Source organism: Chiloscyllium plagiosum, unplaced genomic scaffold, assembly GCF_037043375.1.
Source record: "Chiloscyllium plagiosum isolate Xiang-an unplaced genomic scaffold, Cpla_swu_hap1 HiC_scaffold_35, whole genome shotgun sequence".
NCBI lineage: Eukaryota > Metazoa > Chordata > Chondrichthyes > Orectolobiformes > Hemiscylliidae > Chiloscyllium > Chiloscyllium plagiosum.
The window spans coordinates 51543329-51561353 of record NW_028270173.1 but is presented as its reverse complement, the minus strand read 5'-3'; the positions used below and the strand labels follow the sequence as shown (position 1 = coordinate 51561353).

The 18025-nt window shown below is 47.1% G+C and overlaps 1 pseudogene across 1 annotated transcript in view; it reads right to left on the bottom strand.

Moving 5' to 3' along the window:
- Window positions 1-16025, bottom strand: part of LOC148140861 (class I histocompatibility antigen, F10 alpha chain-like) — a 466638-nt pseudogene extending 450613 nt beyond the window's left edge. The window contains exon 1 of the transcript XR_015753095.1: window positions 16001-16025. The product of XR_015753095.1 is annotated as a class I histocompatibility antigen, F10 alpha chain-like (transcript). The remainder of the gene's footprint in view (window positions 1-16000) is intronic.
- Window positions 16026-18025: the final 2000 nt, after the last annotated feature.

Sequence of the window (18025 nt, the reverse complement as noted above, 5' to 3'; positions counted from 1 at the left end):
GGTTACATTTGACACACATAACCCCCATGTCCCAGCAGCTGTTGCTCTGCCCTTCCTGGAAAGTATGTATAATTGGAAAGAGGCAACACTGATATGGTAGACCCCTTCAGAATGTGGAGTAACAAATGGGGGCAAGGTGACCCTGAAGGTCGATGTCAGTGGGGCCATGCAGCACAGAAACAAAAACCTTCGGACTAACCCGTCCATGCTGGCCAAGTTTCCTGAACTAAATTAGTCTCAATTTGCTGTGTTTGGCCCATATCTCTTGAAACCTTTCCTACTTATGTATCTGTTGAAAATGTGTTTTTAAATGTTGTGACTGTATCAATATCGACATCATCCTCTGGCAGTTAATTCCAAACGTGTCCTTCAGGTCCCTTTTAAATCTTTCTCCTCCCAGCTTAAAATTATGCCCTTTAGCTTTGAATTCCCCAAAGACCTTCCTCCTCTCACATTTTGTGAAAGAGCTTTCGGATTTTAAGAGCAGTTCCCTAGAGGCAGGACGGGGTGCACCAAGGTGTAGGGCCATTAGGCACAGTTAAAGAAGAGATCATCATGTCTCTTTATGTCAGAGAAGTTAAAGCCTGTGAAAATTGGATTGTATTCACAGGGAGTTCCCAAGACATTTACAACAAGAGTACCCCATAAACTCAGCTGAAATCTGTACAAAAACAAGGAGTTATCCAAAAGCATCACAGGTTCAAAACTCTCAAACCTACTTCATCGGAAAGTTTAACAAGTGTGTTTTTTTATATGCGGTGCAGAAAAGATATCGTGGAAAGGTGTTGTCGCTTGTACTCAAAACATAGATAAACATTTTGGAAGATATCCAATTTGAACTCAGAATTTGGAATAAGAAATGTTTTATCTGTTAATGGGGCAGCCCTTGGTCAGAGGTGGCACATTATGGTCACCCGTTGGCATTAATATAACTGCAGTAAGAGTATTCACTTGCCTGATGCTGCATTAAAGTGAGGTCACATGTTAGCACAATGGTAGCTTTGAGAAGGAGTTATCCCAAGGTAACAGGGTCCACTTTGAACAAAGAATCTTACCAATTAATATCCAGGAAGTTGTGTAAAAATAATGCCTATAAGATACAGTTTGGTAAGAGATGTATGAAAACAGACAGCTTGATGTTTGTAGCAAGCATGAAAAATAAAAATAGGATCCCACAATAACAGAGATAAACGATAAAGGTGGGATTATTCCTGATGAAGAAGTTATGCTCGAAATTCTGCTTGACTCTCCTGCTCCTGGGATGCTGCCTGACTGGCTGTGCTTTTCCAGCACCACACTCTTCGACTCTGATCTCCAGCACCTGCAGTCCTCACTTTCTCCTAAGGTTGGGATTATGTCTCATAAAAACGTAGGAGATCTGGCAAGTTGATTGAGCTGTGAAAGTGATTGAGCTTTAGTCTTATTAATGAAAAAGGTATTGTCTTATTAGGTAAATGTTAGTCAGAGTAGGGGCAGTACATTTCATGTGGCGAGAATGAGTTATAATGCAGCTGCAGGATAGAGGGGAGTGTCTAACTGAGCATTCAAGGTCAGGTGGGACAGGAACTGCTCACAATTCATGAGCTAAAGAATGCCAACAGTAAGTGTGAAAACAAAACTTTACATATAACTAACTCTATAGTCAAAATACTATTATGAATCTTGCAAATAATTAGCAAGAACTAACCTCCTTTTGTACCTCCCATGACTTGGACAGTGAGAAATATAAGATGAGCAACAGAATTTGATAGGGATTGCATTAGATACAATGAATAACAGAATTTGAGCAGCCCTTCAAGATAAGCAAATCTGGGAAACATTTAAAAGAGAGCATAAACACAAACTTTAAAATGTAGATTAATGGTCTGATGATAATGATGTCCGGTCAGCATCATGATTGATTGATGCGTTACCATGTCCTGAAGTACAGTGAAAAGCTTTGCTTACAAGCTGTACAGGCAAATCATAGTAAGCAAGGATGTACAGAGCAAAGAGACCGAGCCAGAGGCCCACAGGTAATCGGGAACCTAGTGCTGTTCATAGGGATGTCAATCATTGACCACAAGACTGGATGTATAAATGAAGGGGGAAGGAACAATGCCAATGCTCCATGTAATGAGATTAGATTCCCTACAGTATGGAAACAGGCCCTTCAGCTCAACAACCCTCTGAGGAGGAACCCACCCAGACCCATTTCCCCTCCATTTACCCCTGACTAATACACTTAACTTACACATCCCTGAACACTGTGGGTCAATTCACCTAACCTGCATATTTTTGGACTGTAGGATGAAACTGGAGCACTTGGAGGAAACCCATGCAGACACAGGGAGAATGTGCAAACTCCACACAGACAGTTATCTGGGGCTGGAATTGAACCCGGGTCTCTGGTACTGTGAGGCAGCAGTGCTTACCATTGTGTCACCGTGCAGCCATAATCTCTCGCATCATCATTTTATTCAACATTTCCCTCCCATCGGGTAACATCCAGCGCCCATCTGCTGTCTTTGCAGCTCCTAAATCTTTTAGTACCTTTCCCTCCTTTGCAGTAAACAACGGGGTACCCTGGAGATCTGGAATTGTAGGTATTAGGGAGTGTATCACTGCTCCCTGTGTATTCAGGGCTGCTTCCTTAGCTACCTCATCAGCCAGTCTATTTCCCCTTACTTCTGGCTCATTCCCCTTCTGATGTCCATTTATATGAACTACCGCTATTTCTCTCAGGAGTAACAGGTAATCCAGCACTTGTTTTATCAATTCCTCATGTGCTAGTTCTTTTCCTCTGCTATTTATCAGTCCTCTTCTGAAGGTATGTACCACTCCAAACGCGTATTTGGAGTCTGTGTACACTGTTCCTTCCTTGACTTCTAAGCTTAGAACATAGAACATAGAACATAGAACATAGAACAGTACAGCACAGAACAGGCCCTTCAGCCCACGATGTTGTGCCGACCACTGAACCTCATGTAAACACCCTCAAATTTCTGTGACCATATGCATGTCCAGGAGTCTCTTAAATGCCCCCAATGACCTTACTTTCACAACTGCTGCTGGCAACGCATTCCATGCTGTCACAACTCTTTGTGTAAAGAACCCACCTCTGACATCCCCTCTATACTTTTCTCCAACCAGCTTAAAACTATTACCCCTCATGTTAGTCATTTCTGCCCTGGGAAATAGTCTCTGGCTATTGACTCTATCTATGCCTCTCATTATCTTGTATACCTCAATTAGGTCCCCTCTCCTCCTCCTCCTTTTCTCCAATGAAAAAAGTCTGAGCTCAGTCAATCTCTCTTCATAAGATAAGCCCTCCAGTCCAGACAGCATCCTGGTAAACCTCCTCTGAACCCTCTCCAAAGCATCCCCATCTTTCCTATAATAGGGTGACCAGAACTGGACGCAGTATTCCAAGTGCGGTCTAACCAAAGTTTTATAGAGCTGCAACAAGATCTCACGACTCTTAAACTCAATACCCCTGTTAATGAAAGCCAAAACACCATATGCTTTCTTAACAACCCTGTCCACTTGGGCGGCCATTTTAAGGGATCTATGTACCTGCACACCAAGATCCCTCTGTTCCTCCACACTGCCAAGAATCCTGTCTTTAATCCTGTACTCAGCTTTCAAATTCGACCTTCTAAAATGCATCACCTCGCATTTATCCAGGTTGATCTCCATCTGCCACCTCTCAGCCCATCTCTGCATCCTGTCAATATCCCGCTGCAGCCTACAACAGCCCTCTATACTGTCAACGATAGTGTCATCTGCAAACTTGCTGACCCATCCTTCAATCCCCTCATCCAAGTCATAATAGAAATTACAAACAGTAGAGGCCCAAGGACAGAGCCCTGTGGAACACCACGCACCACTTTCCTTCTACTACCACTCGCTGTCTTCTGTTGGCCAGCCAATTCTGTAACAGCTAAGTTCCCCTGTATCCCATTCCTCCGAACCTTCTGAATGAGCCTACCATGGGGAACCTTATCAAATGCCTTGCTGAAGTCCATATACACCACATCCACAGCTCTACCCTCATCAACTTTTCTAGTCACATCCTCAAAGAACTCAATAAGGTTTGTGAGGCATGACCTGCCCCTCACAAAGCCATGTTAACTGCATTTAATCAAGCCATGCCCTTCCAGATGGTCATAAATCCTATCCCTCAGAATCCTTTCTAACACCTTGCAGACGACAGACGTGAGACTTCCTGGTCTGTAATTGCCGGGGATTTCCCTATTTCCTTTCTTGAAGAGAGGAATTACATTTGCCTCTCTCCAGCCCTCAGGTACAACTCCAGTGGAGAGCGAGGATGTAAAGATCTTCGCAAGTGGCGAAGCAATTACATTTCTCGCTTCCCAAAGCAGCCGAGGACAAATCTGGTCTGGGTCTGGCGACTTGTCAATCTTAATGTTTGACAAAATTTTCAGCACATCAGCTTCCTCAATCTCTATTCATTTTAGCATGCACACCTTCTCTTCAAAGGTTTCATTCATTACAAAGTTTGTTTCTTTTGTAAAGACAGAAGCAAAAAACTCATTTAGGGCTTCCCCTACCTCCTCAGACTCCACACACAAGTTCCCTTTGCTATCCCTGATCTGCCCTACTCTTTCTTTGACCATTCTCTTATTCCTCACATAAGTGTAAAACACCTTTGTGTTCTCCCTAATCCGTTCTGCCAAGCCTTTCTCGTGCCCCCTCCTGACTCTTCTCACTATTTTTGAGCTCCTTCCTCGCCTGCCTGTAATCCTCTCGAGCTGAGCTTGACCCGAGCTTCCTCCACCTTATGTAAGCTCCACCACTCTCGTCATCCAAGGTTCCTTTATCTTACCACTTCTTGCCTGTCTCAGAGGGACATATTTATTCATCACTTGCAACAACTATTCCTGAAACAGTCTCCACATGTCTCTAGTGCCTTTACCATGGAACAATTGCTCCCAATCCATGCTTCCTAACTCATGTCTAATCGCATCATAGTTTCCTCTTCCCCAATTAAATATCCTCCCATTTTGCCTAATCCTCTCCTTCTCCATAGCTATGTAGAATGTGAGGCAGTTGTGGTCACTATCACCAAAATGCTCTCCCACCACAAGACCTGATACCTGCCCCGGCTCATTTCCGAGTACCAAGTCTAGAATGGCCTCTCCCCTCATCGGCCTGTCAACGTACTGAGTTAGGAAACCCTCCTGAACACACCTTATAAAAACAGCTCCATTCAAATCTTCTGCTCAAAGGAGGTTCCAATCAATATTGGGAAAGTTAAAGTCACCCATTACAACAACCCTACTACGTCCACACTTTTCCAAAATCTGCCGAGCTATGCTTTCTTCCATCTTCCTGTTGCTATTGGGGGGCCAGTAGTAAACCCCTAATGAGGTGACTGCTCCCTTGCTGTTCCTAATTTCCACCCATACTGACTCGGTAGGCAGATCTTCCTTGACAATGGAAGCTTCTGTAGCTGTAATACCCTCTCTGATTAGTAGTGCTACACCCCTCCTCTTTGTCCCCCTCCCTATTCTTTTTAAATGCTCTAAACCCTGGAACATCCTGCAACCATTCCTGCCCCTGAGAAACCCATGTCTCTGAGAACTCTTTCTAGGGCACAGAGCCCACAAACCCGGGCCGACCAGCCACCAGGCAGTCTTTCAGCATCGATAACTCTTCCCCCTATCCCGTCTAGTACAGTATATCCATTGTGTCTTTTACCCTCAATCACTGGGAGGACCCGTCGATAAACAACCGAGCTCCCGTATGCAGCGGGACGTCCCTTAGGTCCATTCACACTTTAGTTGGATATTTAGTAATATCAAGGCAGTCATGTTCTGGATTGCCAAGGGCCATCCCCCCCCACCCCCCCCCCCCCCCCCACCCCCCACCCCACCACAGAAATGCAGCTGGATTCAAGCAACTGTCTGCGACTAACACAAGATCATCCTGTTTTATTAAGATTGTCTCATATTTCAAGATCCGAGAGTCTGTGAGCCATTGTCCTGCTTTCTGATTTAGTATGGTCCGTACCTGATGTGGGGTGCTGGCTATTAAGGCTCTCCCTGATGTACATTTCCAACTCTCCTCTACCAATAAGGCTGTTGCTGTCACTGCCTGCACACACTCCGGACAGTAATATAGCTTTCCATTCTTTAATTAACAATGAATTAATGCAGTCATGTTTTAAATTAACCATGAATCAATATGACAGGTCACTGAGAATGTGTGAAGGAATCCTGCCAATTAATATTGATTCAGGCTAGCACAATTGATTTATTATAAATATTAGATATTAGTTATATATTATATCATTCAGGGTGAAAATGCAACAAGTGACTAAAACATTTTAAAACTGTAATCGCACAGTTCTGTTTGTTTCCCAGTCACTGTGAATTCTTGTTCTGTTTCTGTCATTGCTTTGCTTGAGCACATTCATTTTTAAGAACAGATTCCATAGCACCATTTGCAGTTAATTCAATCCCCAATTTAGTGGCAGTATCTTGTCATGAGCACAAAACTGATTCTTTGTGCCTCTCATCACAAAACTGTCACCATAATCGAATTAACTCTTTCCCGCTGCCTTGGGCTTAAAATCTAAGGATGACCTTGCTGCCCCCGTATCGACCAGGAAATCTACATCCTCTTTGTAAGATCCCACCTTTAAATTTATCAAGGGTGGGTCCCCGGGGGCAGGAACTCCTGACACCCCTATTCTTCATCGAAATCCATAAGCAATATCGCCCTCTCTTCCCTTTTTCGGATCTGGACACTGTCTCTGAAAGTGACCCGTCCTTTCACAGTAATTACATCCCGAGTGTGGGGATTTCCACTTCGATCCTTGTTCCTGTCCACCAGACCCCTCCACATCTCCTCCCCGATCCCTTCTCCTCCCTTTATGTTCAACATGCTGCCCACCACCATTCCGGTTTCCTTCTCCTTTTAGTTTTGTCCTTTTCTTTATTACCTCATCAACCGTGGGCTAGCATTATTTTTGCCTTTTTGTTTCTGCTTCCCATGTTACGTTGCCAGATCAATTGCTGAGCCCATTTAACCAACTGAACAGCTTTAGGGCCACCCAATGGCTGTTCTTCATCCCCCAGTGTTTTGTTTAGACCTTTATTTTTTAAAAGAAACATTACAATATTTCTTGCTCCCTGTAACCTCAAACACCAGGAAGCCTCTGCTCCCTGTAACTTCACCCTGTCACTTGAAATAGCAGGAGCCTCTCTCTCCCTGTAATCTCAAATACTAATTCATCAATTTATGCTTGTCTAACTTTAAAGCCTGTTCCTAACTATACATTTTGGAACCTTACTTGTAAATATATATTTATATATTATAAATTCATTTATTCAGTATTCAATATTTAAACTGTAAAATGCACACAGTTCCCAACTTTGAAATCCACTATAATTACCCAGTTTTAGTCCCTTAATTTAGAACCAAAATTAGTTTTCTTAAGTAATCCTGACCAATCATTGCTCAATTACAATGCTATAGGTTGTGAAATAACTCAAGCTGCCTTAAAAGGATTTGTTTATTCAAGTTAAAAAACTTCTAATGCATGAACAATGGCCGAATCCAATGTCACAGATATTAACCATAGGATTTTTTTAATTACAATCTAATATTGAACTGAAACTTCAACTGTCCTCCATAAATCGCTTTCATATAAGGATAAAAGAGATTAGTTAGAAACTGATAGTAAGGCAGTCATGACCTGTAAAAAGAACAGGAGTTAACATTTTATTTCATAATCACTGTAAAATCCTTAACCTTAAAAGAAATCATGTTACATTTCCATAATAGAAATCAGATTCAAAACAGTCCTGGAACTCAAGCTCCTGGGAACAAAGCACAAACACTCAATCACCAACAAACAAATGTGCATTCAAACCGAATCACAAAGGGTTACACTTTCTACCAGCTGTATAGCTCTCTCTCTCTCTCTCTCTCTCTCTCTCACTCACACTCACACCGTATCTCACAGGCATTTTCTGAGCTTCCATAACAACACCTCTGGGTGCTCCTCGCTTCACCCCTCTATCTTTTGAATATCTTTCTGGATGTCTGGCCATGATTTAGTTACAAAGTGTACCCTCAGTAGCCCTTCAGCCACTAGCTCTTCTGACTTGAAGCATAATCTGTTCCCTCCTGACTGTAAGGCTGTTTTCCATTGACATATAGATTCAAATAGTTACAAACCCAGTCTTCGTCCGACCCGTACTTTGGCCAGAAGACAGTGGGACGAAGAATAGACTCCTTAGTCCTCACAAAGCAACAATATTTCATCATCTTTTTCCTACCTTTTCCCCTTGACCAATTTTTCAACATCCGTCCCAAGTGTGGACTTTCTGGAGGGATGTCTTCTGGGACTTCTTTACCCTTTATCCCAGGCGCCTCAATGTTGCTTCCTTTGCCTCCCAGAGTGGTCAACCTGCCAGTCGTTTAATTTGACAGGTATCACACTCCCAGTCTCCAAGGCAATTCTAACTCAAACCCCAATCAAACCCAGGAGACTCTAACCTCAATCAAACTTCAGGGAACATCCCTCCCAAAGGACTTTCTGGAGGGATGTTGTCAGGGACCCCGCCTCCAATTCCATTTCCTTTTGTATCCTCAGAGGCTCTTTCCTTACCCTCGGTGCAGCCCATATTGAGTTTCTTCGTTAGTCCCTTATTAACTGCTAGAACTCAATCCCAGCCACCAAGGCACTACTTAAAAGTCAATTTTCCTACCTTGGTCTGTGCACGGAGTTGCCTGGCCATTTTCCGTATTCAGAGCCGGCTTTACTCTCTCCACTGCGTGGTTCAGATGTCTCCTGTCAAGGATTCTGACCACTACCCCAAGGCACGAGACCGCTCCTCAACCGGGACGCGTCTTCTCAGTGTCCAGGGACAGCCTCTCCCTTCCAGCGATGGAAGATATCCCGGACAAGCCCCCAATTGTGGGAAATAGAACCCACTCACTTCAATAATTTCAGTCCGAGACAAGATCTGAAGCAGCAGTATTTCACCCTCTATAGTGTATTTTCAGCGTATATCCTCCTTCACTGCCAGCTGCTTCCTTGCTTGCTAAAGCAAGATTTCCTTCCATTCTTTGCCCATACTGAACCTTATGACCTCTTGATTGTGGTCTGTTTTGTTTTTGCAGAAGCGGCAAACAGATGCTTGTAACCTTTTGGACAGGCCTATCTAGCTTAACCTACACCTGCTCCCCGCACAGCACCTTCTCTATTTGTCTGTGACATCTACCATTGTTTGCAGGCACATTTCATTCTTGTATGCACATTTTAGCCAATACAAAAACAATTATATATTTACTTCACAGTTTTCATTCTTGTTAACTCAGCTCTTGGCTGAAACAATTATACACTGGTGTGAGTTCATTTACCTTGCATAAGAAATTATGATTGCAGAAGTAACACTGCTTTACCTATATCCCATACATTCCTGGTTCAGTGTTGCTTGGGGACAATTGTAACTGATCCCACTTGTTGGGAATTGCAGTACAGGGACAGGGACAGGGACAAGGACAGGGACAAAAACTCCACACCATCTCTCCAACAAGCATCCCACCCAGACTGACTGTGTAACCCTGCATTTCCCATGGCCAATCCATCTAACCTGCACACCTTTAGACTGTGGGAGGAAACTGGAGCACCCACAGGAAACCCACATAGACACAAGGAGAACGTGCAAACTCCACACACACAGTTCCTAGGGGCTGGAATTCAGCCCAGATCCCTGGTGCTGTGAGGCAGCAGAACTAACCACTGAGCCACTGCACCAACTGACTGGTTTATGTCTGAAGGATTGTGTGGGTCTGGTGCACATTGTACAAGGTTCCCCTGCAGGAAGCACTGAGCCTTCAGCCCACAGACCATATGGGGCCAGAAACCGATGAAATGGAGGCTCCCAACGTGGATGTGACTGGAGCCAGGCCTCATAGAGCAGCTGAGGAAACCCGGCCTGCAGCTGCCAGGGCAGCTCGAGAGCAGCTGGGGACTGTTGGATTTGGACATTGAGAAGGAGAAAATCCCTCTCCCTCCCCCAGGAAATCAGAGAGAAGAGCAGTGGAGATGGAGAGGGAAACAAGGGACATTTTAGTTCAGCAGCAAATAGACTTTGCAGGATGTTTGTGGGAGATATTGCTGAACAACGTCAACTTCATCTGCTCAGATCAAAACCTTTCAGATCATTTATATTAATGAGCAGTTTCTCTACTTTGTAAACTGTTGCAATGACTGATAGTTACATGTCAATAAAAATTGTTTTGTACAATTTGAAATTATTCCAGGCCAATCTATAAATAAAATAAGGACTCCAACAGAACAGGGACCGTTGAAAATTTAGTAATAGGACACTCCTTAAATAAAACATTTCCCCAAAGTGAAACAGTAAAAATTCACCTTCTCATCAGTGCCTGAGGGTCACTCTCACAGGGCAGGAGTGGGGGCAGATAAAGCCGACTTGCCCAGTTAGAGCTGCCACCCTCATGCCTCCTGTATCTCCCCCTGTGCCCATATCCTGCCCCCCCTCCTGTCCCAGAGACATGCCCAGCAGCTGAGAACTCCTCCCTGGGGAGCTGCTGGCCAGAAGCTGCATCCATGACAGCTCCAGCTGCTCTCCCTTGGACCTGCCCTGTTTCTGTACTCGGAGCTGCCAGGAGGCCTTCTATTGGGCTGCTTTGTATTCCTGCCCGAGCAGCTGTCTCCAATTGCTGGGTTTGTATTGGCCTCTGGTTAGGGGGCCTTGCAGCATCCTCCATGTGGCCAGAAGGATTGAGATGGGTCTGTTTTGGACCAGGCAATGCATCAGGAATGCTTTTTCTCCAAAGGCCCAGCTGCTGTAGAAGCCCTTGTCTGAACCTCCCCCAGCTCCTGTGTGGAAGTCATTTTGTCACCTACTAATTGTGTGGAAACCGTGTTGTCACATAACCCAGCGCCACAACCTGAGGAAGGCCTTTTTTACCTCTGTCAAGGAATCCTCAGCAGCAGGGCGCAGGGAGCAGCTGGGTTTAACGCTGGGGCGTGTCACAGTGTGAGATTAGAGTGGGAAAGCAGGATGGTCACACAGACCGTTCACCTTAATGCAGTAAAATGTTGGGTTGCTGCAGAATTCAGCAGCAGGGCAACCGAATGTGGAACAGATACTGTACATGGATAATCCAACACATAACTGTGGAAGGAATCCCATGGAATAGGGATTGTCTTGTTATGGAAGTGACATGAATTCATCTGCCTTTTACATAGTGTGTGTGTGTCTGTGTGTGTCTGTGTGTGTGTGTGCGTGTGTCTGTGTGTGTGTGTGTCTGTGTGTGCGTGTGTCTGTCTGTGTGCACGTGTGTGTGTGTGTCTGTGTATGTGTGTGTCTGTGTGTTTGTGTGTGTGTGTCTGTGTGCACGTGTGTGTGTGTCTGTCTGTGTGTGTCTGTGTCTGTGTGTGTGTCTGCGTGTGTGTGTGCATGTGTGTGTGTGTGTCTGTGTGTGTGTGTGCATGTGTGTGTGTGTGTCTGTGTGTGTGCACGTGTGTGTCTGTGTGTGTGTGTGCATGTGTGTGTGTGTCTGTGTCTGTGTGTGTGCACGTGTGTGTGTGTGTGCGTGCGTGAGATGCAAGCTCGATTTGATTTATTATTGTCACATGTATCTAAGTTGCCTCATGTAGACTCATACCGTTCCCTTGCTCTCTCTCCATGGATGCTGTCTGACCAGGATTTGTTGTTTCCAGTCCAGGTCCCAGCATCTGCAGGAATTTGCTCCGACAGTGGAAACGTGTTGTTCCGTGTGCAGTCCAGGCAGATGATCCCATACAAAGACCGTGTGGTGATTGATCAGGTCTAATTTCCCCCTCCTTACAAAACACGTGATCACTCAGGCAACTCTTATCCAACACCAAGGTGAGTGTTTCCCAGGTTCCTGGATGATCTGTGGGTGATCACAATTCTCACAATATCATAGAATCGCACAGAATAGAACAAGGGCCCAGTGGGGTCTCTCTCTGACGTTTTGGTGATAACTATCATCCCGGCTGCAGGTGGCTGTGGCGCTGGGGGTTTACAGAAACTATTCTTGATGAACAAAGTTACAAATCACACAACATCAGGTTATAGTCCAACAGGTTTATTAGGAAGTACTAGCTTTCAGAGCACTGCTCCTTCTGTGGAACAGGATCATAAGACACAGAATTTACAGAAAACGATCTCAGTGTCATGCAACAAAAACGATATTTTGAACAAACCGAAATTGCTGCTGAGTCTTTCATCTTTTCGATTGGAGCGGGCCACATCGTATTCCAGAATCTGGTTTCCAGCATCTGCAGTCATTATTTTTACCTTGTTGATTTTAACCCGACTGCGAATCCTCTTGCAAGGATGCCTGCCTTGAAGAAGTTTTCCTCCTCTCTCTACAAGAATCTCAGGGAGTCCCTCTCCCACTGCAACTCCCAGGTCATTTTCTCTGCCCTGAAGCTCTTCAACCATGTCCTGAAACAAACTCGCTACCACAGCCACATTTGCTTCCTCACCACCAGACACCTGGAGGAAGAACGCCTCATCTTCCGCCTCGGAACACTTCAACCCCAGGGAATCAATGTGGACTTCAACAGTTTTCTCATTTCCCCTTCCCACACCTCACCCTAGTTCCAAACTTCCAGCTCAGCACTGTCCCCATGACTTGTCCTACCTGCCTATCTTCTTTTCCACCTATTCACTCCACCCTCCTCCCTGACCTATCACCTTCATCCCCTCCCCCACTCACCTATTGTATTCTGTACTACTTTCTCCCCACCTCCACCCTCCCCTAGCTTATCTCTTCACCCTTCACAGCCTCTGCCTTTACTCCTGATGAAGGGCTTTTGCCCGAAACGTCGATTTCGCTGCTCCTCGGATGCTGCCTGAACTGCTGTGCTCTTCCAGCACCACTAATCCAGAATCTGGTTTCCAGCATCTGCAGTCATTGTTTTTAACCACATCGTATTCTTGATGGAGCAACACCACCACCTTGTGGTCGACGTCGGTACTCTACGAATTTGTTCTTTTCCTGCATTACCAGCTCTGGGCAGTTGATGGTACTATTGTCCGTCTTCCACCTTCAAGCCACCGCATTGCCATCGTTGATTATGAAGTTATTTCTCAAAATACAATTTGTCAGATAAAGAACTTCCCTATTCTACAAGCATGAACCTGAACTTCTAGTCACATGGTTTTAATTGACTCAATCTCATTCCAACTTATCTGTTTTGTTCGTACACCTACACTCTTCCGATGAATAATTACAATAACTTTAGAGACAGCAATATCTCATCTTTCTATTTGCAAACTTCCAGACATCAAATTCAACAATTTTACTTCCAAATTGCCGACACCGTTGTTTTTGGGTGATGTGTTTTGGCGATGTTTCTGTGATTTTTATCAACATGCCATGGAAATGCACCTTTACATGTCCCACTGCTATTTCCTTCTGTTTTGCTCTCACCATCACTTTGCCATTTCGCCTTCCGCCCTCTGCCCTGTCTTCCTTCTGCATTGCCTCCTGTTCTTATCGCTCCACCGCGCTTTTCCCTGCGGCTCCACAAACATAGAATCTGCAACATCTTTGGCCTTTTCCCAGTTCTGGCCAAAGTTCACAGGCCTGAAACGTTTTGATTTTGTGACAGTGCCATCCATTGGATGTGATCGACACTGAATGAATGCCGCAGTTCCGTTTGTCGCCAGGAGGTGGCAGACCTGTACCATCAGCGTCTCCTGCGGGATAATTATTTGCTCGTAGTACCACACACCACCAGCAGGTGGAAATATTGCACCAATAATTCACCGACTGGGACAAAACTGTTGAGATACATTCAATGTGACAGAAGGCAGAGAGGGGGAAATTGTCTAGAAATGCCGCTCCTTAAAATCCAATGGTGTTACCGTCCCTGAATCCGCCAGGACCAACATCCTTGGGGTTACCTCGGAATACTGCGGCGAGTAACTCACCTCCTGACTCTCCAAAACCTGTCCATTACCTACAAGGCACAAGCCAGGAGTGTAATGGAGTATTCCCCTCTTACCTGGATGGGTGCAGCTCCAACAACACTCAAGGAGCTTGACACCATGTGGGACAACTGACACCACATCCACTCCCTCCACCATCAATGCTCAGGAGCAGCGTGTGTACCATCGACAAGATACTCTGCAGAAATTCCCCAAAGATCCTCAGACAGCACCTTCCAAACCCACGGCCACTTCCATCAGGAAGGAGATGGGGAGCAGATATACAGTATATACATATACAAGCCATTCACCATCCTGATTTGGAAGTATATCACTGTTCCTTCACTGTCACTGGGGGAACATTCTGGAATTCCCATCCTCAGGGCACTCACCCCATTTGAATGATGTTTTGATCTCTCTGCCCTTGCTCTCCCTGCCCATAAATTCTGTTTCCTGTGCTTCCCTCTCACTTCACCTGACCAAGGGCTGATGCTCCAAACACCAGTGATTCCGAATGAACCGATTGGACTCTAACCTGGTGTCATGGGAATTCTGACAGTAACCTGGGACACACCTGGTCTATCACTAACCTGGGTCAGTAACCTGGGACACACCCGGTCTATCGCTAACCTGGGTCAGTAACCTGGGACACACCCGGCCTATCACTAACCTGGGACACACCCGGTCTATCGCTAACCTGGATCAGTAACCTGGGACACACCCGGCCTATCACTAACCTGGGACACACCCGGTCTATCACTAACCTGGGTCAGTAACCTGGGACACACCCGGTCTATCACTAACCTGGGTCAGTAACCTGGGGCCCTGGATTAATTATGGTTCTGCCCAAGCCATTGTCTCCCTGACCTTTGACCTGGAACAGTAACCGAGGAGACAGCAGGTTTATCTCAGAGAAAATTAAAGTGGAATAAAGTCAATGTGAACATAAGGAAACGATGACTCGGACAACTCACACATCCCAGGACAGGTGAAACAAAGACACACACGAGACTCCTGAGCGACACGGCACTCTATTCAGAACTCCATCAATAAACACATCCATTTCGATCCTATCGACCTTCCCGTGAATACAAGAACCGGAAATGACATCACCCACCTTATAAACAGAGAGACAGGACATCCCACCGGGGACTCTCACTGACCATGTTACTGCATATGCTGACGAAACATCTGAAAACAAGCCTTCCAGCTCAGTGAGCTAACTTACAGACTTATCATCAACCTGAGCTACAAATCTTCTCAAAAACCGCTAAGATGCTGAAGTGTTCCTTTTTGCCAGAGAACATCTGGAGAGAGATATTGAGGAGAAACTCCTGCCCAGGGAACACCTGGAGTGAGGAATTCAGGATAACCCAGGGGCAGGTCTGTGGTTTATCATCATAACCAGGGAAGGTGTGGGGTGAGTGAATCCGGATTGAAATGAAGAGAAACAGGAATATTTTGGGATGATGAAGTGTGAGACCGTGGGGGACAGTCACTGTGTGAACAGTCTCTGTCAAACAGGGGGATGGACAATCCCGAGCAGGATCCTCACTGTCCTTCACTGAGCTTTTTAATCAGCCCTTTATACACGGCCAGTAGGATGTTGGTGTCTGGGATAACCCGGCCTATTCAACCATGAGTGCATCACAGCTGAGCCTGGGCTGGGTTAAACATGGAGTATCCTTCTCCTCCCTGCAGTGTTTACAAGACTTTAGACCAGGAATGATGAAGCTGTCTGGCTTCTCCCAATCGATGTGAAAATTAAAATTCTCCATTGGAACCATTTCCCATTTGCTCGGGGCTTCTCTGATCTCGGGGTTTCTACATCCTGCTGTCAGGAGACCTGGACACAAATCCCATCAGAGTCTCTCAGACTGTGCTGCCTTCAATGTGTAAAAGATCAGGCTGGCTGTGTAACAGGCGGCTGGTCAAACATCCCCCATTTCAAACTCTCCCCAAGAGATTCACATTCACCCCAGACACAGAGAGAGAGAGAGAGAGAGAGAGAGAGAGAATGGAAAGCTGAATTCTGTACTTACCGGGAGAGACCCGGGAAAAACACAGGGAGATGGAAAATCCACTCTCCCTATTCCATTGAGAATTAAACACTTTGAAACTGATTGGAAAAACAAATGAAAGGAATAGCTGCTTTGCACAAAGTCTGATCGTTTTGTTGAACTGATGTTGAAGGAACAGAGAGGGAAAGATGGGTTTCCACTCGGAACAATATCCAGGGAAAGGCCAGAAACACTGACATGGGACAGTTAGCAGGACATTCAATCCCTGACTGATTCCGAATCAGGCTGGGAGTCACACTGACAGGGGGAGAGTGAGGGGAGGGAGTTACACTGACGGGGGAGAGTGAGGGGAGGGAGTCACACTGACAGGGGAGAGTGAGGGAACGGAGACACACTGACAGGGGGAGAGTGAGGGGAGGGAGTTACACTGACAGGGGGAGAGTGAGGGGAGGGAGTCACACTGACAGGGGAGAGTGAGGGGACGGAGACACACTGACAGGGGGAGAGTGAGGGGAGGGAGTCAGACTGACAGGGGGAGAGTGAGGGGAGGGAGTCACACTGACAGGGGGAGAGTGAGGGGAGGGAGACACACTGACAGGGGGAGAGTGAGGGGAGGGAGTTACACTGACAGGGGAGAGTGAGGGGACGGAGACACACTGACAGGATGAGAGTGAGGGGAGGGAGTCAGACTGATAGGGGGAGAGTGAGGGGAGGGAGTCACACTGACAGGGGGAGAGTGAGGGGAGGGAGACACACTGACGGGGGAGAGTGAGGGGAGGGAGTCACACTGACAGGGGGAGAGTTAGGGGAGGGAGTCAGACTGACAGGGGGAGAGTGAGGGGGAGGGAGTCACACTGACAGGGGAAGAGTGAGGGGGAGCGAGTCACACTGACAGGGGGAGAGTGAGGGGGTGGGAGTCACACTGATGGGGGAGAGTGAGGGGGTGGGAGTCACACTGACGGGGGAGAGTGTGCGGAGAGAGTCACACTGACAGGGGGAGAGTGAGGGGAGGGAGTTACACTGACATGGGGAGAGTGAGGGGAGGGAGCCACACTGACAGGGGGAGAGTGAGAGGGGGACATCACGCCGACAGGGGGAGAGTGAGGGGCGGGAGTCACACTGACAGGGGGAGGGTGAGGGGAGGGAGTCACATTGACAGCGGGAGAGTGAGGGGAGGGAGTCACACTGATGGGGGAGAGTGAGGGGAGGGGGTCACATTGACAGGGGAGGTTGAGGGGAGGGAGTCACACTGACAGGGGGAGAGTGAGGGGAGGGTGTCACACTGACAGGTGGAGAGTGAGAGGGGGGAGTCACACTGACAGGGGGAGAGGGAGGGGAGGGAGTCACACTGATGGGGGAGAGTGAGGGGAGGGGGTCACATTGACAGGGGAGGTTGAGGGGAGGGAGTCACACTGACAGGGGGAGAGTGAGGGGAGGGTGTCACACTGACAGGGGGAGAGTGAGGGGAGGGTGTCACACTGACAGGGGGAGAGTGAGAGGGGGGAGTCACACTGACAGGAGGAGAGTGAGGGGAGGGAGTCACACTGACGGGGAGAGTTAGGGGTGGGAGTCACACTGACAGGGAGAGAGTGAGAGGGGGACATCACGCCGACAAGGGGAGAGTGAGGGGAGGGAGCCACACTGACAGGGGGAGAGTGAGGGTAGGGAGCCACACTGATGGGGGAGAGCGAGAGGGGGACATCACGCCAACAAGGGGAGAGTGAGGGGAGGGAGTCACACTGACAGGGGGAGAGTAAGGGGAGGGAGTCTCACTGACAGGGGGAGAGTGAGGGGAGGGAGTCACACTGACAGGGGGAGAGTGAGGGGAGGGAGTCACACTGATAGGGGGAGGGTGAGGGGAGGGAGTCACACTGACAGGGGGAGGGTGAGGGGAGGGAGTCACACTGACAGGGGGAGGGTGAGGGGAGGGAGTCACACTGACAGGGAGAGAGTGAGGGGAGGGAGTCCCACACTGACAGGATGAGAGTGAGGGGAGGGAGTCACACTGACAGGAGGAGGGTGAGGGGAGGGAGTAACACTGACAGG